Source organism: Eublepharis macularius, chromosome 1, assembly GCF_028583425.1.
Source record: "Eublepharis macularius isolate TG4126 chromosome 1, MPM_Emac_v1.0, whole genome shotgun sequence".
Taxonomy (NCBI): domain Eukaryota; kingdom Metazoa; phylum Chordata; class Lepidosauria; order Squamata; family Eublepharidae; genus Eublepharis; species Eublepharis macularius.
This window is the reverse complement of record NC_072790.1, coordinates 251883497-251904301: the sequence shown is the minus strand read 5'-3', so window position 1 is coordinate 251904301 and position 20805 is coordinate 251883497. Positions and strand designations below refer to the sequence as shown.

Below are 20805 nucleotides of genomic sequence, written 5' to 3'. Positions count from 1 at the left end.
AATAGAACCTCCATGTTCAAAGGCAGTCTGTGAGTGAGTAACGGATGTTGAAAATGTGCCATGCTATTCTGTGAGCTTCCAGAAACAGACTCCAGACCATCTGATCCTCAAGTTCTTATTTTCTTATTATTTATTTCAGTTTATGGGAAGGATAAGGTGACATAGAGCCAGGAGGGAAACCTGAAACTGGAAACCCCAAGTTTCTATAAGCAAAACAGTTATGAGGAGGGGAAAGCTGGGGGGGGGCGGACATTGAAGGAAAGAGGCCAAGAAACCCACACCAGCAAAGAGATGCAGCCAACTAAAAGAAAGCCGCACTTTAAATAGCACAGTCCTTGGCAGAGTTCCCACAGTTGCCAGCTCCAGGTTGGGAAATTCCTGGAGATCTTAGGGGTGGAGCCTGGAAAGGACGGGGTGTGGGGAGGGGAGGGGCCTCTGCAGTGTAGAATGCCATAGAGTCCACCCTCCAAAGCAGTCACTTTCTCCAGGGGGATTAATATCTTTGGCCTGGAGATCAGTTGTAATTCTGGAAGATCTCCAGCCACCACCTGGAGGTTGGCAAACCCTCCATCAAATTCAGTGGCCTCTTCTCCCCCGCCCCCCCCCCCAACCAAGGGAGCTTGACAATACCATCAATGGCTGGGACAGTCAATAATCAATTCAATAGGAGACCAAGATTTGGGTCCAGTAGTGCCCGAGAGACCATCTAGATTTCCAGGGTATGGTATGGATTTCCAAGAGTTAACGCTTCCTCCATCAGACTGCCTCTCTTTGACCCTCGGAAGCTCATGCCTTGGAAATCTAGCTCATCACTATTTTTGCCTGATATGTGATCTGCTGCTTCAAACATGTACTCCTCCATGTACCACCATCGCTCCATGTTGTCTAATGTTAGTCCTACAATTTATTGTGTTTTGCTCCAGTATTTTTTCTACTCTGTCTTGGATCCTTGCTAATGCTATGTCTTTTAAACTTGGTATCTGTTTACCTTATGGTATTGTACTGAAATGTACTTGATACTGATTGTATTAACCTCATATTGTGTAATCCGCCTTGAGTATCAGTGAGAAAAGTGGGCGATAAATGATGTAAATAATTGTATTCCGCTTGTGGGAAGGGCGGGTTGGAAATGTAAATAATAATAATAATGTATTGTCGAAGGCTTTCACAGCCGGAGAACGATGGTTGTTGTGGATTTTCCGGGCTGTATAGCCGTGGTCTTGGCATTGTAGTTCCTGACGTTTCGCCAGCAGCTGTGGCTGGCATCTTCAGAGGTGCAGCACCAAAAGACAGGGATCTCTCAGTGTCACAGAGATTGTGGCAGACTGTGACACTCAGAGATCTCTGTCTTTTGGTGCTACACCTCTGAAGATGCCAGTCACAGCTGCTGGCGAAACGTCAGGAACTACAATGCCAAGACCACGGCAATACAGCCCGGAAAATCCACAACAACCACAATAATAATAATAATAATAATAATAATAATAATAAATGAAGAATCTCTTTGCTATCATCGCCTTGTGAAAAGAGGCAGGAAGCGTTCCTCCTTTTCTCAAAATAAAAAAAAATCCCCGCAGGTAGAAAACTAGCCCTTCGAGGAGAAAGGCTGGCCCCTCAACTCCTTTCTAGTTTTCTGCTTCACGGGGCGTCGCTAAGCAGCGTTCCTCCGGCCTCGGCTTCCCGACTGCACCGCCGGTTAGTTTCCTCTGCGGGACTTTCTCGTCGGGGAACTCCCCTTGGCTTCGACGCCTGTTGGGGCAGACGAGCGCTTTTACGCACCGCCCCAGAAGCCAGTTTTCTGCTCTCGGCCAGCACTAACGTCAGACGCAATGAATCAGGGAGGAGGGGGGGAGGCACAGCTTCCTCAATGAGTCACTCCATGGAAGAAAAAAGGCCACCCCCCCCCCAACCCCTCCTCCTGCCCTGGGTGGGCAGGATCGGAGCCCCACCTCTTCCCTCGCGTGATTGACCGCTGCGGGGCTCTTTTCCCTTGCAAGCTGGGGCGGCCCTTCTCTGCCAGGGCGGAGGGAGGGCGGCCGGAGGGGGGAGGCCTGTGGCTCCGCTCGCTCCGCAGTCGATTGCAAAGGCTGGCTTGGAAGGGGGGGGCGGCAGCGGCTGCAGATGTGAGCGTGCGGCTCCCCTCGCCGGATCGCTCCCAGCGGCGTCGTTGTCCTCCTCTCCAGCGCCCGCGATCCGCTTCTTCTTTTTCTCTCCTCCTCTCTTGGAAGAAGAGGAGGAGGAAGAGAGACAAAAAAGGGGGGGAGAAGAAGGGGGGGCGAGGCACCCGAGCCCCAGGCGAGAGGGACGCGATCTTCGGCGTGCGTTTTGCAAAAAGAAAGAAACTCCTGCTCGTCGCTCCTTGCTGCCTGCCAAGCGTGAGTAGCAACAAGTTTGCTTTTCCTCCCGGGTTCGCCTCCTCTCTCTCTCTCTCTCCCTCCCTCTCTCGGGCCAGTTTTTTTTCTTTCTTTCCAGGCAGGCAGGCAGGGCAGGCGGCAACGTTGTCGCCGTCGGGAGGGAAATTGACTCGCTTTGGTCAATTTCGGCCGCGGAAATCGATTCGCTTTTGTCAATTTCAGCCTCGGCTGGGCGGAGGCAGAAGCGCATCGGGAGCCCTTTGCGCTCAGACGCGTCAACAGCCAAATCGAAAATGGATCGCGCTTTCTGGGGCGGGTTGTGTGTGTGTGTGAACCTCAACTATGCGGGTTATTTTGATGCTCCTGGATTTTTTTTACAATAAAAAAACCTTTATCCGTGTTCACCTTTTCCTACCTAAAGCCCAGTGTTGCGCCGGCCCGATCTTAGGCGCCTTTACACGACCGTAGGGCTGGTTCCCCTTTCGTGGGATTTACTCTCCCGTAACTGTGCGCGGAGCTTGGGAGCCCCAAGCCTCAAGCGCCTTGGCTCGGAAGTAAGCCCCCCTCCCACGTCTTTGGTTCACATCTCTGTCATCTGTGTTTACTCGGAAGGAAGCCCCGCTGGGTTCAATGGAGATGACTCCCCTGTAAAGGCCGCTCCTCTTCGGGCGTGCGCTTCACATGTGGCCTGGCCCTGACTCCCCCCTCCCATGACTAATTTCCACATGGGCTTTCTGCCGTCCAAAATGTGCATTCCCTCCCCTCCCTTTCGACTTCCGAACATTTCTCAAGATTCAGATTCATTGCAAAGACAGGCGCGGAAGCACTTCTTTTTCTCTTTCCCCCACCCTTACCCAGAGGGTGAGGCCCCCTTAAAAGTTTTTTTTCCTCTGTGTCATATGCAAGCCTTCTTGGGTCGAAAGACGGTGTAAAAAATTCTCTTTAAATGCTCTGCTTTGGGGTACCAAAGAGGTGGCTTCCCGAAGACACCCAGGTGCCTTTCAGGGCAGAGTCAAGGGGTGGGGTGTTGCCCCCCCCCCCCGTGAGTTACACCAACCCTCTCCCGGGCCTTCCCCAGGTGGCTTGGACCTGGCTGGCCCTGCTGCAGGCCTGGTGGGGCTGGGAGAGGGCAGAGCATCCACGGCCTCCCCTAGAGGCCACTAAGGCGGCACGGCTGGAGATCTGGGCCTGCTTGCCTTCTTTAGAGTGAAGTTGTTGTTTGAGGCCTTTCCCCTTATGGAGAAAACTCCCTTTCCTAGCAAAAGATGGCTAAGGAGTAAGGAGGGCGAGGAATTCGGTGCTTGAAATCGGGGACACTGGCGCAAGCTGGCTTTGGCGTTTTATGGGCCGTGCATTGTGGCTAGAACAATGTGGTGTTTGTTTTAACATTGCTACCCAAGGTTCTGTGATATCTCCATCTTCTATCAGGGCCGCTGAGCTGTTCTTCATGGCTTGGATTGCTTGCAAAAGTTTTGCTTGTGAGGCTCCCGAGACTATCTTTCAGGTGCCGTGCCAGGCACCCTCTGGAACCTGCAGCTGCCTGCAAGTACGTTCCTGAAGAGAGAGCCTGTGTGTGTGTTGCAACCCCACACACACACCTGGATTCCAGGAAGTGGCCTGTCTCTTCGTGGCCTTCATGTTTGCATCTGCTGCATTTTGAAAAAGGACTGTGTTTCTCGAGCATAAAAGCAGAATTAGGTGTCTGTCTGAAATAATGTAGTATTTCTGCTTTGGGTGGAAAAGAAGTTGTGTTTGGAGGAAAGCGAGGCTTCTGGATTTGGCCTGGAGCGACAGGCTGCTCCTTTAAAACCCTGTGTTGTAGAAATGTAATTTGCCAGGTGGTTACTTTGGTGTAATGGCTGTGGAGATTGCTTTTCGGGCTAAAATGCAGCGAACCGTTGCCGAGCTAAATCACTGAAATGGGTTATATGTGCATGTGGCAGAAACCCCTGTGTGCTGTCCCTATTCGGGGAGGGGGGCACATCCTCAGCCGAGAAATATATCAGAAGCACGCACATTTTGCTGCGGAACACAAATTCCCACTGCTTCTGGTGTCACAACTGCCCCCTCCCCCATTTCTTGGAGCATTCGAAACTATTTTTGAGTACAGTTGGCAGGATTGAGGCAAAGCTGGGGACGGGTCAGTGAAAAGGTGTGTGCGAATGTTGACCAGGGTGTACCTTGCTACTGATGCTATCTAAGCTCGCAGCCAGACCTGGAATGAAGAATAGGTTTCTACTTCATAGAATCACAGAGTTGGAAGGGGCCATACAGACCTTCTAGTCCAACCCCCTGCCCAGTGCAGGATCAGCCTAAAGCATCTCTGACAAGTATTCATCCAGCCTCTTCTTGAAAACTGCCAGTGAGGGGGAGCTCACCACCTCCCTAGGCAGCTGATTCCACTTTTGAACTACTCTGACCGTGAAAAAGTTTTTCCTAATATCCCGCCAGTACCTTTGTGCATGTAATGTAAGCCCATTGCTTCGGGTCCTATCCTCTGCTGCCAACTGGAACAGCTCCCTGCCCTCCTCCAAACGATAGCCTTTCAAATATTTAAAGAGAGCAATCATGTCCCCCCTCAATCTCCTCTTCTCCAAACTAAACATTCCCAAGGCCCTCAGCCTTTCCTCGTAGGGCTCAGTCTCCAGACCCCTGATCATCCTCGTCGCTCTCCTCTGCACCCTCTCGATTTTGGCCACATCCTTTTTGAAGTGAGGCCTCCAGAACTGCACACAATACTCCAGGTGCGGCCTGACCAAGGCAGTAAAGACCTCCTGCGATTTCGATGCTATGGCCCCTTTGATACAACCCAAGATTGAATTAGCCTTTTTTGCCACCGCATCACACTGACTGCTCATATTTAGTTTACAGTCCACTCTCACCCCAAGATCCCTTTCACATATACTACTGCCCAGAAGTGTGTCCCCCCTCCGGTATTTGTGCTTCCCATTTTTGTGGCCAGGATGTAATACTGTGCACTTGTCTTTGTTGAATTGCATCCTATTCACAGCTGCCCACTTCTCCAGAGTATTCAGGTCTTGTTGAATTTTAATTCTATCTTCTTGGGTGTTTGCTACTCCTCCCAATTTGGTATCATCAACAAATTTAATGAGCAGCCCTTCCACTCCTTCATCCAGATCATTGATAAAAATATTGAAAAGTACCGGGCCCAAAACCGAGCCCTGCGGCACCCCACTGGACACCTCCCTCTAATCTGATGAAACGCCATTGACCACCACTCTTTGAGTGCGGTCCTCCAACCAGTTCCCTATCCACCGAACTGTCCTATAGTCTACTCCACAGTCTTCCAGTTTGCCTATCAGAATGTCATGGAGGACCTTATCAAAAGCTTTACTGAAATCCAGATAAATCATGTCAACAGAGTTCCCCCGATCCAGTAAGCTGGTCACTCGATCAAAGAAGGAAACCAGGTTGGTCTGGCAAGATCTGTTACGGACAAAACCATGCTGACTTCCCCGGATCACTGAGCGGTCTTTCAGATGCTTACGGAGTTGCAGGCAACTTTTTTTGTATCTAAGGATATTCTAGCTCGGCTTTTTACTTTTCGACTATTTTTTTTTAAATCAGGGATTTACTTTGCTATCCAAGCTCTCAGCCGGACCTGGAATGAAAGCTGAAGGTGGATTCTGGCAGAAGGCCTGCAACACCCCACGGTGAAAATGGGGCATGCCGTGGCACCTGTCCCAGTTTTTGTAGGCGCAGGCACCTCCACAGCTGTGTTGCATTGCTCAGCCCGGTCTGTTGGGCGCATCTCGGATACAGGTGAAGGGTGTGTATCGGGGCTAGTGGAGGTTGGCATGGCCTCACTGGAGGCCCCTGCTGTGCCGAATTCCAGAGCGGTTGCAAGCAGACCAGGGCACTTGTGTTGCTCCTCACCTATTGCAAAATAAGGCACAAAATGAGAGAGCCCCACCCCTCCTACAAATCTCCTGTAAATGCCAGAGGACTGGAGGGAGTGGGAACTGCAAATAATGGCTAGTACCTGAACCAAGGTCTTTAGGGGCTTGTTGTTCCTCTGTCTTGGGCGTGTGCCCACGTAGTCCTTCTTTCCTCCCCGCCAAGCTGGTGCAGTGTAGCTGCAATTGCCAAGCCCAGAGCTAGGGGGGAAAGCTCAGCTATTTGGGGGTTTTCTTACACTGGTACCAGCACCTCAATTTGTGACATTTTCCATCTCTGTGTTAGGGCTTAAACTGTGAAACTTTATTTTGGGCCACGGGGAATTGCAACTGCTTAACTTGTTCTATGGAGAATTGCAACTGCTTAACTCATAATAGGGTTGAATTCCCCATCAGTGCCAACAGAGGGGTGGGATAAGAGGAGATCAAGGTATAGGGCACAGTCCACATGACGTGACATGCGGTTTGGGACCTTTTCTGGGAGGCTCAGTTTTCCAAACTTCTGATTTGGTACTAAATCACAGGGGCAAGGTTAGTTAGCCTTTCGGATTTGGGAGGCGAGAAATATGGTTCTTTATTTTCAAGTCCGCAGAGACACTGGAGTTTTGAAAAAACTACAAAAACAACCGACCACTGGCTTGCAGCGATTTTCTTGCCTTCGATCTTTTACCTGCTGTTTTTCCAAAGGTTCAGGCAAAGCAGAAGAAGTTTGGGTGGAGGGGATAACACAAAGTTGTTTCTTTGACTAAGCTGTTGCATGATGTGTCTCTCTGTGTGTCTTTAAAGTTACTAAGAGTTTCCTGATCTCTAGTGTTTTGCCCTTCTGTGAGGCTGGCTGCTTCCAGTCTAGGAGGATATGTAGCTGCCACTAAGCGTGTAGTAGAGGGTGGTGGTAGAGTCCTGAACTGGCAAAGAGGACTGTAGCACCTAAGGTTGCAGGTATATGATACCATTTTTGCATGCACACTAGATTTCTACTTGCAGGCACCTTTTTTGTATCTAAGGATATTCTAGCTCGGCTTTCTACTTTCCACTATTTTTTTAAATTATGAAATGCACCTTTAGTCTGAAGCAAAACAGTTAATTTTGCAGTCTTGGGATGGGGTATATTGCAACATTAGAGCCAAGATGAAAGGATAAATAACTTGCTCAAAGCACTGAGATGAGTTACTGGGAAAGATGGGAGTTAAAGCTTATTTAGCGTTCAATGCTGTCAGTATTGAAACTGCTTCATGTACTTTACCATGTTTAAATACTTACAGCAGCCCTGTAAAGTAGGCCAGTGTTATGCCCGTATTGTGGCTGCTGGCTGAAGGCCACAAGAGAACCTTTGCCAGAGATGAACCAAGCCAGTTTGGTGCAGTGGTTAAGAGCGGCAGGACTCTAATCTGGAGAGCCGGGTTTGATTCCCCACTCCTCCACTGGAAGCCAACTGGGTGACCTTGGGCTAGTCACGGCTCTCTGGAGCTCTCTCAGCCCCACCCACCTCACAGGGTGTTTTGTTGTGGGGATAATAATGACATACTTTGTAAAACCGCTCTGAGTGGGTGTTAAGTAGTCCTGAAGGGCGGTATATAAATTGAATGTTGTTGTTAAGCACAGTTTGGGAATCACAATTCATTCGCTCAATTCTTTCTTGCTGGGTGCTTATGAACCAAGACAAAAGGGGGGGGCGGGGGGGGATCCTCGCCTGTTCATTTGCCAAAGGGGGAGGAGCTCCTGCAGTTTAGGTGGATGTTGTAGGACAGGGGTGGCCAAACTGCGGCTCAGGAGCCACACGTGGCTCTTCTAGACATTGTGCGGCTCCCGGAGGTGAGCATCGCCATGGCCATACATTTTAGTTTAGTTTATTTCCCTCCCTTTCCTTCCTTCTTTCCATGTCTTTCATATTTTCAATAAAAATGTTGGGGTTGCCAGGTCTGACTCAGAAAATATCTGGGGATTTTGGGGGTGAAGCCTAGTTTGTGACGTCACTTCCAAGTCAAACATCAGGTGATGGCTCTTCCCAAGCTCCACCCCTTCCCATGATGTCACTTCCAGCATACTGCAGCAAAACCCCACCCCTTCTTGTGATGTCACTTTCAGGACACTGCCCCAAACCAGCCTCTTCATCTGAAATCACTTCAGTGCACCACGTCTTGTGGCTCTCAAAACATCTGACGTTTATTCTGCGTGGCTCTTACATTAAGCAAGTTTGGCCACCCCTGTTGTAGGGTGATCATCATGAACAGACATGGTCCTGCACTGGGGGGGGGGGGTGACTGTCAGCTCAGCAGCCCCACCCTCCCAAAGGAGGGGGGGAAAGAATAAGAGCTGGTTCCTGCTGCTCCATCTGGGCCTCGGGCAGCTGGCTCAGAGCAGCAGTGGTGGTTCCTATGCCCCTCCCGTGGGGCAAGGGTAGGGTTGCCAGACTCCAGGTGTTGGCTGGAGATCTCCCAGAATTACAACTGATCTGCAGGCAACAGAGATCGGTTCCCTGGAAAAGTGGCCGCTTCGGGAGTGGATCTCTATGGCATTATACCCTTCTGAGGTCCCTCCCCAAACCCCGCCGTTTCCAGGCTCCACCCCCCAAATCTCCAGGAATTTCACAACCAGGAGTTGGCAACCCTAGGCCACTTCGTGCTTGACTCCAGCAGGGGAAGGAGTGCTAGGCGGGGGGTAGAGATTCTGGAGGAGTTTCTGACCATGAAAAATAACGAAGCTCTGGGTATAAATAAAAGGGCAAAGCTTTAAAAGCAAAAGAGTCCAGTAGTACCTTTAAGACTAACCAATTTTATTGTAGCATAAGCTTTCAAGAGCCACAGCTCTCTTCCTCAGTTGCATCGTCAGCTTTTGATGAAGAGGGCTGTGGTTCTCAAAAGCTGACGATGCATCTGACGAAGAGAGCTGTGGCTCTCGAAAGCTGATGATGCATCTGACGAAGAGAGCTGTGGCTCTCAATAGCTTATGCTACAATAAATCTGGTTAGTCTTAAAGGTGCGACTGGACTCTACTATTTTGCTACTACGTACTAACATGGCTAACTCCTCTGGATCTTTAAAAGCGAGTTTCACTTGTTGCCCATAAGGATCTTGAAGTTCCCGGTGCTGCTGCTTAGATTTCCTTAGCCATCTTTTTGAAAGGGGAGGGGAGGGCAAAAGATCTCACTTGCTCCCTTGTCCAAAGACACCCATACACATCTCCCACATTGCCTGGCTGGCTCCCTTCAGCCTCCAGGAGAGAAAAAAATGTGCTCTAGATGGCTCAAGTGAGCAAGCCAAGCTGTGCAGGGAATTAGTTTTTAACCAGTGTAACTAGAAATAAGAAAATCTTCCCTCAAAGCTTTGTGAATTGGTTAGACTTGTGCTCCAGCTTCCTTCTGCTTGCCCCCACCAGCTTTGTTTACGCGGATGAAAGATGGCTATTTGGGGACTTTTTTTTCCCAAATGGGATTTGAATTCCTGTCCCAGTTGAGCACCGCCAGCTCTCAGGACAGCAAAACAAACAGGCGTATCACGATTGGTGTTAATCTTCATAGCCTTATTTCCCACCCTGTGCCAAAAATTCTGTGAATATTTCTTGTTTCTCTTGGGAAGGAGAAGTGAAGTCAGCCACAAGGCCATGAGTAGAGACAGCCGGTCTGCTTGGCTAAGCCTTCGTGTTCTCACCTGTAGAGACCCAGAGACGTTCGGAAATTGTATGCTGCATGTTTAGGCGGTCCTCCAAATTTGGCTTTTTGGAGGGCTGGCAGAATGATTGTAGCGCAGTTGCAAAGAATCATAGAATCACAGAGTTGGAAGGGGCCATACAGACCATCTAGTCCAACCCCCTGCCCAGTGCAGGATCAGCCTAAAGCATCTCTGACAAGTATTCATCCAGCCTCTTCTTGAAAACTGCCAGTGGAGGGGAGCTCACCACCTCCCTAGGCAGCTGATTCCACTTTTGAACTACTCTGACCATGAAAAAGTTTTTCCTAATATCCAGCCGGTACCTTTGTGCATGTAATTTAAGCCCATTGCTTCGGGTCCTACCCTCTGCTGCCAACTGGAACAGCTCCCTGCCCTCCTCCAAACGACAGCTTTTCAAATATTTAAAGAGAGCAATCATGTCCCCCCTCAATCTCCTCTTCTACAAACTAAACATTCCCAAGGCCCTCAGCCTTTCCTCGTAGGGCTCAGTCTCCAGACCCCTGATCATTCTCGTTGCTCTCCTCTGCACCCTCTCGATTTTGGCCACATCCTTTTTGAAGTGAGGCCTCCAGAACTGCACACAATACTCCAGGTGCGGCCTGACCAAGGCAGTGTAGAGAGGGGCTGGGACCACCTGCGATTTCGATGCAATGGCCCCTTTGATACAACCTAGGACTGAATTTGCCTTTTTTGCCACCGCATCACACTGACTGCTCATATTCAGTTTACAGTCCACTCTTACCCCAAGATCCCTTTCACATATACTACTGCCCAGAAGTGTCCCCCCTCCAGTATTTGTGCTTCCCATTTTTGTGGCCCAGATGTAATACTGTGTACTTGTCTTTGTTGAATTGCATCCTATTCACAGCTGTCCACTTCTCCAGAGTATTCAGGTCTTGTTGAATTTTAATTCTATCTTCTTGGGTGTTTGCTACTCCTCCCAGTTTGGTATCATCAACAAATTTAATGAGCAGCCCTTCCACTCCTTCATCCAGATCATTGATAAAAATATTGGAAAGTACGGGGCCCAAAACCGAGCCCTGCGGCACCCCACTGGACACCTCCCTCCAATCTGATGAAATGCCGTTGACCACCACTCTTTGGGTGCGGTCCTCTATCCAGTTCCCTATCCACCGAACTGTCCTATAGTCCACTCCACAGTCTTCCAGTTTGCCCATCAGAATGTCATGGGGGACCTTATCAAAAGCTTTACTGAAATCCAGATAAATCATGTCAACAGAGTTCCCCCGATCCAGTAAGCTGGTCACTCGATCAAAGAAGGAAACCAGGTTGGTCTGGCAAGATCTGTTACGGACAAAAAGTTTGCCCATCAGAATGTTATGGGGGACATTCCCATGACATTCTGATGTAATGTCAGAATAAAATGTAAGAGTAATCCTCATTTCACAATGTTGTTTCTGTTGTAAACTCACGTGGCCTAAACCTCAAAACAACATCAACCCCTTCAATAATCTGCAATTCAGGACAGTTAATACTGGCCTAACGTGCAGGGTTATTGTACAGGATTGTAGCAACTGTTTGCAAACGATTGACCATACAGCAGCCCCTGAGTAAAGTGACCTGACCACAGACTGTCATCGTTTTGCTCTGTCCCCTGCTTCCTCCCCACCGCCAACAAAAATTAGGAAATATTTGTGTCAAGGGGATATGAAACACAAGGGGGTGGCTGCTTTTCTTCTTGCACTGAAAACATGAGAAGCTTTCAGATTTCTTGGTGCAGTGTGGTATAGCGGTGGGTGCGGTGCGGTAGTGTGGTGTAGTGGCCAGTGCAATGTGGTAGTGTTGTTTAGTGACTAGAATGCCAGAATAGGACCAATGAGATCTGGGCTCATCTCCCATAAAGCTTGCTGTGTGAATGTAGACCTTTCTCTGTCTTTCAGCTTAACCTACCACACAGGGCTGGCGCGAGGACAAGACGGGGAGAATGATGTACAATCCTTGGAGTGGTACATCAAAAGGGAGAGCTAAATGTGGGTGTGTGAATTCCGGACGGCCAAAAGTGCTCCACTTCTGTTAGCAGCAGAGAGGGAACAGGAACACAGTGCAAATGGAGAGTTCCTTGTTTATCCTTTTAGATCCCAAGACGTTTCGCCTTAAGCTTAATCGGGGGATCTAACAAAATAAAATGAAAAATAAATACAGTCATATTTTGGACATTATTTAAAATCAAATTACAGACAGACAATTAAAATCCTTCCAAGTATGGTACAGGGAACCTTCTCTACAGGCTAATATAAATATAAAACACAAGAGCGGTTTATAAAAGCAGAACATTGGATATGCAGTCTAAATTATTTATAGACAGAGGGGAAAAAAGAGCCAATAGTTGCGAGTAGTACCTAGTCAAGAAGCACAGATAATAAACCTTGTGGCCTCATTTTTTCCTCACTTCCATTAGCTGCCCTGAGCTCAGGGCGTGGCTGGGATATGTGTGCGAGGAGGCACACTCTGGCCTTGATGGGGAGATATGGAACGTCGGCATTTAAGCAGCATTGTCAGTCTGCATTTACTCACAGTGGAAAGAGCCGCTTTGTGCCGAATCAGGCCGTTGGTGCATCGGAGCCTGCCTCGTCTCCTCGGACTGGCAATGGCGTTCCAACGGGGAAAGGTCTTTCCCGGCATCTTTTAGCTGGACAGGAAGGAGTCAAATCCGGGCCCTTTCGCATGCCAAGCTAGGGCTCCCCTGCTAAGCCCAGCCCTTGAGGTTTCCTGGTGAGAAAAGCAGCACATCAATGCATGAGGAGGAGATGGTTTCAGGAGGGGGCGCCAGGTTGGCCTGTAGCAGAAGAGCAAGATTTGGGGCCAGTAACACGTTAAAGACCCACTAGATTCCCAGGGTAGGAGCTTTCGAGAATCAAGGCTCACTTTGTCAGAGATCCGGAGGAGTTAGCCGTGTTTGTCTGTAGTTGAAAAATCCTAAAGAGTCCAGTAGCACCTTTAAGACTAACCAACTTGGCATCAGTGCACCTGACGAAGAGAGCTGTGGTTCTCGAAAGCTGATGATGCACCTGACGAAGAGAGCTGTGCTTCTTGAAAGCTGATTAGGCATCTGACGAAGAGAGCTGTGGTTCTCGGAAGCTGACGATGCACCTGATGAAGAGAGCTGTGGTTCTCGAAAGCTGACGATGCATCTGATGAAGAGAGCTGTGGTTCTTGGAAGCTTATGCTACAATAAAGTTGGTTAGTCTTAAAGGTGCTACTGGACTCTACTATTTAGTCAGAGATGTTATTTCCCACTCTTAAATATGGGCGTTGGAGATTGTTAGGGGCTTCCTGAAAGAAGGTGAATTGGGAAGGAGGCAGAACGGTATTTGTCTGAGGCAAACATTGGGGGCAGTGGTCATCTCTTATCAAGTCCTGCTTGTGGCATTCTCAGGGGCTGCTGATGGGCAGTTGCCCAAGACCTTTGTTCTGCCGAAATTCTCTCAGAAGACGCTCTGCGGCTTCTGATCTTGAAGGGGGAGGGGGTCCTCAAAGGAAGGTGGAAAGCAAGGCTTTGGTGGGGGGTGGTGCTGGGACAAAGCTGAAGTTGGTTCTGAATTCCTCGTTTGCAAATATTGAGGATCCTTTAGTTCGGTGGCCCAAAATATACGGGCAAGCGCTTGCAAGCGCTACCAAGTCACAGCCTTGGTCAGTCTTATCTAAGACTGGCATAGGGTTGCCAGCTCCTGGTTGGGAAATTCCTGGAGATTTGGGGGCGGAGCCTGGAGAGGGTGGGGTTTGGGGAGGGGAGGGACCTCACCAGGGAATAACGCCTTTGAGTCCATCCTCCAAAGCAGTCCTTTTCTCCTGGGGAACTGATCTCAGTGGCCTGGAGATTAGTTGTGATTCCAGGAGATCTCCAGCCACCACCTGGAGGCTGGCGACCCTAGCACTGGATGAGGCCTTTCGTATCACCATTTCCCCTCACCCTCCAAGCAGGAGATGGGAGGTCTGGCGCTTACTGTAGAGTTGACCTTGCATGCGCATGTGCCCCCGTAGGGTTGCCAGATCCCTCTATCCTCCCATCGGGTGGTTTGGGACCTGGTGTGTACTTTCTGCCACTGTGTTTCAAACCTTGGCGCATGTGCGCCAGCACCGACATGATGGTGTCACTTCCGGAAGTGACACTGTCGTGCCAGCTGTGCGGCGACATCACTTCCAGAAGTGATGTCATTGCACCAGCCGCACAAGCACTCCAGTGCTCCGCACGGAGCCAATTCAGCTGGTTTGGGGCCCAAATCTACTCCAAATGAAGCGCGGAAATGCTCCCCTGGCTTACAGAAGTGATGATGCTGTGCCAGTAGGGGGCAAATCCCCGGGAGTTTGCCCCACCATCCGTGGGCACCTGGGAACCCTACCCCAGGGTTATGCGGTGACGTCACTTCCGGGAAGTTATGTCATTACGCAGGCCACATGCTGCCCCAGGAGCACTCCAGCACTCCACAGCAGGCTGATTTCGGCCTGCTTGCGTTCCCCTGCCTTTCTCCTCGCCGGCCAGGTAAGCGAGGGCGAGAGTGGGGGTCTGGCAACCCTACTCACTGCCAGTTATTTTAACTGGCCAACAACTGAAGCTGCGACCTTCTGCATGCAAAGCCGGCACTCTGCTATTGAGCCACGACCCCTTCTCCTACATAAGCTTTGGGTCGCTCTCAACGATCTCTGCCTTGCCTGGTTGCCCATTGTGTGGCCAGATCCAAAAACTGGTTTTAGCCCTAAGAGACCCTAAGTAGGGTTTCTCCAGGCACCCCATCAGTTTATGTTGCCAAGCGCTGAAGAACGGAGCTGGGAAAAGCTGCGCGCTCGCTGCCTCCCGACGTAAGTTGGGGACTGTAGAGCAAGCCTTGCGCTCCCATATTCTGGAACTGATGCCCTGCAAGGAGATTGGCATCCCCATTGTCTTCTGTTCTCAGCCATGCAAACCCATTGGGCTCCTGGGGCACCTCACTTGGAAGTACTTTGCTCCCAAACAAGGCATTGGGCCCCCCTTATATATTGTTTGTTGGGTGCAGTCTTCGGGGTCTGGGGAGTATAGGATTTGGGGTAGGCCAGGCTTATTTTGAGGTATGTTTATGGTTGGATTGGCGTATCAGGATGCTGGAATGGGGACCAACTTCAGCCTTTCAAGTCCTCCCTCATTGACCCGAGGAAGCTTGCCCATTTCAGAAGTCCCCTGTGTGTTTCTGTCTTTTCTGTACCTAGGAACGGGCACCAGCTTTGGCAGCAAAAGACCGGCCCTTTGTGCCCTTGTCTGGAAGTCTTGCCAATCTGAGGCGGGTGGTGCCTGGAGACACTTCGCTTTGTGTGGCACAAAGGTTTGCTCTTTTCCCATAAAGGCCACTCATGCTCCCTGCTCTAGGAGCAAACAAATGGTGTTTGCAAAGGTGTTCAAAGTCGAAGCTGGCCAAACACAACCCCGGAGATACTCCTTCTTCTGTGCTTTTAAATCTTCCTTGAAAAATTAATGAGTTTGAGTTGGCCGACGGACGGAGATGCGCCCAGGAGTTTCGCCTTGTGTCGCCTTTTGTTCGGTAATTAACCCTTGGCATCTTTCCACAGGAACTGGTAGAGCAGCTTTCTATCTTCCTCTGCATCCTCAGCTTTCTCGTAGCTTCCTGGGCTCCGTCAGCTGATCCTAAAGCGGCTGGCTGGTGTGCTCTGCTCTTCTGTTGCGCGCCTTCGCATTATTTTTCTCTCTTCTGTGTGCTCAAGAATAGAGAGATTTCTCCATACTGGTAAGATTTACCCCAGGATCGTCTCTGGGACTGTTTTGCACGCAGGACTCTCATTCGGACGGCCGATCTTGAAGCACGTTCCTATGGATAGTAAAGAATCCAGTAGCACCATTAAGACTAACCAACTTTATTGTAGCGTAAGCTTTCGAGAACCACAGCTCTCTTCGTCAGATGTATGATTAGTAGCATAAGCTTTCGAGAACTACAGCTCTCTTCGTCAGATGCATCATATTGTAGCATAAGCTTTTGAGAACCACAACTCTCTTAATCAGATGCATCATTTGTAGCATAAGCTTTCGAGAATTACAACTCTCTTCATCAGATGCATCATTTGTAGCATAACCTTTTGAGAACCACAGCTCTCTTCGTCAGATGCATCATTTGTAGCATAAGCTTTCGAGAACCACAGCTCTCTTCGTCAGATGCATCATATTGTAGCATAAGCTTTCGAGAACCACAGCTCTCTTAATCAGATGCATCATTTGTAGCATAAGCTTTCGAGAATTACAACTCTCTTCATCAGATGCATCATTTGTAGCATAACCTTTTGAGAACCACAGCTTTCTTCGTCAGATGCATCATTTGTAGCATAAGCTTTCGAGAACCACAGCTCTCTTCGTCAGATGCATCATATTGTAGCATAAGCTTTCGAGAACCACAGCTCTCTTAATCAGATGCATCATTTGTAGCATAAGCTTTCGAGAATTACAACTCTCTTCATCAGATGCATCATTTGTAGCATAACCTTTTGAGAACCACAGCTCTCTTCGTCAGATGCATCATTTGTAGCATAAGCTTTCGAGAACCACAGCTCTCTTCGTCAGATGCATCATATTGTAGCATAAGCTTTCGAGAACCACAGCTCTCTTAATCAGATGCATCATTTGTAGCATAAGCTTTCGAGAATTACAACTCTCTTCATCAGATGCATCATTTGTAGCATAACCTTTTGAGAACCACAGCTCTCTTCGTCAGATGCATCATTTGTAGCATAAGCTTTCGAGAACCACAGCTCTCTTCGTCAGATGTATCATATTGTAGCATAAGCTTTCGAGAACCACAGCTCTCTTAATCAGATGCATCATTTGTAGCATAAGCTTTCGAGAATTACAACTCTCTTCATCAGATGCATCATTTGTAGCATAACCTTTTGAGAACCACAGCTCTCTTTGTCAGATGCATCATTTGTAGCATAAGCTTTCGAGAACCACAGCTCTCTTCGTCAGATGCATCATATTGTAGCATAAGCTTTCGAGAACCACAACTCTCTTCATCAGATGCATCATTTGTAGCATAACCTTTTGAGAACCACAGCTCTCTTCGTCAGATGCATCATTTGAAGCATAAGCTTTCGAGAACCACAGCTCTCTTTGTCAGATGCATCATATTGCAGCATAAGCTTTTGAGAACCACAACTCTCTTCGTCAGATGCATCATTTGTAGCAAAAGCTTTCGAGAACCACAACTCTCTTAATCAGATGCATCTGACGAAGAGAGCTGTGGTTCTCGAAAATTTATGCTACAAATAAGTTGGTTAGTCTTAAAGGTGCTACTGGAGTCTTTACTATTTTGCAACTACTGACTAACACAGCTAACTCCTCTGGATCTGTTCCCACGGATGATGCAGATGGTTTGAGCTTTATGTTTTTAGGCATACCCTTAAAAGAAAACATCTCCTTCCGAAATGTTATTTTGGAGAGGCTCACGGGCTGTTGGAGGGATTCCGAATTGTGCAGAGGCAGTGTGGCGTAATGGTGAGAGTGCTGGACTCAGATCAGAGACCTGAGTTCCAATCCCCATTCTGCCATGAAGTTTGATGGGTGACTTTGGAGCAGGTATTTCTGTCCTGCCTGGCAGGGTTTTTGTGATGAAAAAAGGGAGCCAGAGAGAGAATCACATATGCTGCCCTGGGTTCCTTGGAGGAAGGAGGGGATGGAAGATGTACTCAAGAGAGAGAGAAGCTGTTTGACCAGAGGAGATGAGATTGAAGCAATGAGCATGTTTCCGGGGAGAAAGGGTCCCTCTTGTGCAGCCCGGGATGCTGAGAGGTTGTGTAACGGAGTGCTTATCCGCATCTCATTAAGGTTTCCAGCTGTTCAGGTTAAAGATTTTAACTTATAGTCTGAGCAGCATTCAGACCTGTGAGGTCTGCAAACAGGTTTTACTCCTTTTAGAGAAACTGTTTGTCAGTACAAAATAATTTATAGGGTTCTTCTTGCAGGACTCTCTCCACCAAGACCCAAAGACGCCTCTTAAGAGTTTTATTAAAAGTTTTATTAGTAATTCCTTTTATTAAAATAAACTCTAGTCTTTTTAATAAAGCAAGGTATCAGAATATAAATGCTTATGAAGATAAAACCTGCAAAGATGGAGCCAATAAAAGCAATAAGAATTAAGTCTCCTAACATTTCTCAATTAAATCTAAGTTCAATCAGATTTGCCATGAAATGTCTCGAAGTTCCCATAACATACATCACAAGTTTCTCGCCTAGAAATCGTGAGATTTCTTTCAGCCAAAACTCTGATTTGCTACCTCGGGTAGCACTTTTATGTGTTATCTTATGCAGAAATCTAAAATCTTTTTCATGTGATAGCAAAGATAAACTATGATTGGTTTGGGATTTAATTAATTGTTCCTGTTTTCAATCATGTGGCATTCTACCTAGCCAAAAAGTTACACTACGTGCCGCTGCACAGTAAGAGATAGAAATCAGCAAAAGTGACCAGAAAAGTTAATGCATCTGACAAAGAGAGCTGTGGCTCTCGAAAGCTGACATTGCATCTGATGAAGAGAGCTGTGGCTCTCGAAAGCTTATGCTACAATAAAGTTGGTTCGTCTTAAAGATGCTACTGGATTCTTTACTATTTTGGAAAAGTTAAGTTAGCAGTTCATCATTGGTCCATTCTAACAATTGGAGCACGTTTATCTGCTACTGGCCACTATTTTTAACTGGCTGTCAAAGATGGAAGAGCACCCTGTGTAATTATAGAACATGCTAGAAAAAAACTGCAGTTAATCAATAGTTTATTAATACAGCACGTCCAAAACTGTTACTTCAAATAAAGCCCGTAAAACTGCAACACACAAAACATAGTCTATACGTACTTTGCACATAAAATTCTTTGGAAGTAAGTAACGTTTGTTAAAAATCGATTATGCTTCATACGGTTTCCTTACCAATTTTACAAGCTGTGGGCAAGGAATCTGGCACAGGGAGCAGTAATCAATGGCTTGGCACCTAAAAAGAGTTTCCTTGTACAGAACAACCCAGAAACCTACCTAGCAAAGGAAAAATAAATTTTGCTCAAATAGCCACATCAGATCGACAGTAGAGCAAAACATACTCGTTTGTCTCCATCATGCTCTCTCCACAAGGGCAGACCCTCTCATGTGCAGGGATCTTTCTATAATTCCCCTCCAGCGACAGGTGGAAGGGTGGTGGTGGTAGAGGTGGTGCCCTCAAGTCATAGCTGACTTACGGTGTTTTCAAGGCAAGAGACTAACAGAGGTGGCTTGCCATTGCCTGCCTCTCCAACCCCAGTCTTGGGGTCTCCCATCCAGTTACCAACCAAGATCAACCCTGCTTAGCCTCTGAGATCTGACGAGAAAGTTGCTGTTGGCTGTAGCACTTCACTGCACATACTCCAGGGTATGAGTTAAAGTTACTTTATTAGAGATCCATCAGCATACACAGACACGGGTATTGGCAGAAGCGACGTGTAGAAGTTTGGAGGGGTTAGTTATAAGGAAAGTTCCCGCCTTTAGGATATGAACGGTTAGGATTCTGGCGTGAAGGACCCGGGGCAGGGGTAGGGGGGTTTGAGACAGGAGGAGAGAAGAACTGGAGGAGAGAAGCAAAAATGAAGTCATTTTCAGTTCCCAGGCTCAAGCCAGCACTCAAGGACATGTTCTTGAGTGGCTGTGAAAACCAAAGTAGTTGGCACCTGTAAGATAAGCAACTCCCAGCCAAACAGGCCACCGATATGCAACTTCACGTACTCTCAGAAGATCAGGACAAAGCACAGAATACAGAAAATACTCATGGCAGATATGTAGGCAGAATGTATATAACAACCTCTCTTTCCCTGGATTGCAATCCCACCGGCTGCTCCTTCTGGAAGTGGCACTGAGGCTCCTGTGAAAAACCACTGCGGGGGAGCTGGCAGGACTCGATCCGCTGGGCCTCAGTTGGGTAGAGGTCAATAGAACTGCCCGGAAGAGCAATTTGAGAATGGAGCACACTGCCTGGTGAAGGGGCCTCTCCTTTGGGAGAGTTGTCCAGGCAGAGGCTGGGCAGCCATCCATCTGTCAGGGAGGGCATTGTGCCCAGGGCTGGCCCAGCTCTAGCCCTCTAAGCAGCCCCCTCCGTGTGATCTTTTTCTTCTCCCAATGTCCTGATGCTGGCAGGAGCCTCCCCCCTCCAGCACTCGTTGCTTTGGTGGCAGTTCCTCTAGTTCCAGGCTTGCCCCCCCACTTCCCATGCCATTTGCTCTGCATGTCTCTTCACCTGCTTGGCCCCTCTGCGGCCCCACAACCCACTTGTGCTTGGCTTCAGATTTGTGCTGGGTTTCAGAATTCTGCAACCCGAATCAAAGAATCATAGGGTCGGAAAAGACCTCCAGGAGCATCTAGTCCAACCCTCTGCACAATGCAGGAAATTCACAACTACCTCCCCCACCCCACACTCACATACTTTCTCAGTGAGCCCTGCTCCATGCCCAAAAGATGGCAAAACACCGTCATGATCCCTGGCCAAACTGACCTAGGGAAAATTGCTTCCTGACCCCAAAGTGGTGATCAGTAGAGATGGGCATGAACCAAAACACTAACCAAAGTTTGTTACGAGCCAGCGGTTCGTCAGAGCCCATTTCTGACAAACCGCCACAAACAGTTCGGCACTGCAGACAGCCTGGCGCCGATCAATCAATTTCCTAGGCAACAGGGGATGGACTTCCTGCAGATCTTCTGCTGACCCAGAAGTGACGTTTTCATGAACCAGTTCACGAACTGGGGCAGGTTCGTGAAAGTTCATGGTTCATGAAACTCAACGAACCACGAACCGCACGGGTTTTTTTTCCGGTTTGTGCCCATCTCTAGTGATTGGCATGTAAAGCGGGGGCCACGAGAACT

At 48.5% G+C, this 20805-nt stretch overlaps 1 protein-coding gene across 1 annotated transcript in view; it reads left to right on the top strand.

Moving 5' to 3' along the window:
• Positions 1-2081: 2081 nt before the first annotated feature.
• Positions 2082-20805, top strand: part of CERS2 (ceramide synthase 2) — a 64198-nt gene continuing 45474 nt past the window's right edge. Inside the window, exon 1 of the mRNA XM_054998153.1 lies at positions 2082-2375. The gene's annotated coding sequence lies outside the window, so the exon portion shown is untranslated. The remainder of the gene's footprint in view (positions 2376-20805) is intronic.